Source organism: Penaeus monodon, chromosome 34 (genome assembly GCF_015228065.2).
Source record: "Penaeus monodon isolate SGIC_2016 chromosome 34, NSTDA_Pmon_1, whole genome shotgun sequence".
Classification (NCBI taxonomy): domain Eukaryota; kingdom Metazoa; phylum Arthropoda; class Malacostraca; order Decapoda; family Penaeidae; genus Penaeus; species Penaeus monodon.
Genome location: NC_051419.1, coordinates 30921549 through 30922264, shown reverse-complemented (window position 1 = coordinate 30922264; position 716 = coordinate 30921549). Strand labels below are relative to the sequence as shown.

General features: G+C 33.4%; 1 protein-coding gene across 1 annotated transcript in view; it reads right to left on the bottom strand.

The window, feature by feature from the left end:
* The window catches only part of LOC119594883 (heparanase-like), a 6950-nt gene that overhangs the window by 5398 nt on the left and 836 nt on the right, over positions 1 to 716 (bottom strand). The gene's annotated exons all lie outside the window — the stretch shown is intronic.

The window sequence follows — 716 nt, the reverse complement described above, 5'->3', positions numbered from 1 at the left end:
ACATGTATCTCATGTATACTGCAGCTGCTCTATGCTTACACCATGCGATGAAAATTTATGGTATGGGAAGCTATTATACATGTCAATATGACGTAACTGGTGTATACGTTAGCATAAAGTTATTTGACTCGGTTTTCGTACAGTGTCTTCGCTACAACTTATGAGTATAATATATTGGCTCTCGTCTGATGTGACTCGTCCGCCAAATCTTTCTTGTAATCTCAGATGTATGTTACACCATGACGTGAAATATTTGTATGGGAAGCTATTCATACATTATTATTTGCAAATGAATATTATACAATATCAAAGAAAAAAAAAAACGCTGGTGTTATACGATATGAAAAAAAAGTTATTATCATATATTATTAAAAAAAAGCTCGTACCAGCACTTTATGTCAATTTCAATGATTTGGTTTGAATAGCGACCTAAGCTCCTTTTTTTCTTAAATACGTGATAGATACACTTATGACGCTACTAATGACTCGCTGAATACAAAACGATTAAGGAAATGAATTACATTTCAGTTAATTCGCCAATGATCAAGTAATTAGCATATCTATCCACAGTCATCAAACCCAATTTGTCATCCGGTCATCAGTCATCACCAGGATTATATTCACGTCAATTAGACACATAAACAGACAAAGGAAATTAACCGAAACAATCTTTATATGTCCAACTTCCTTAATGCTTTCAACATTACCCTAGCCTT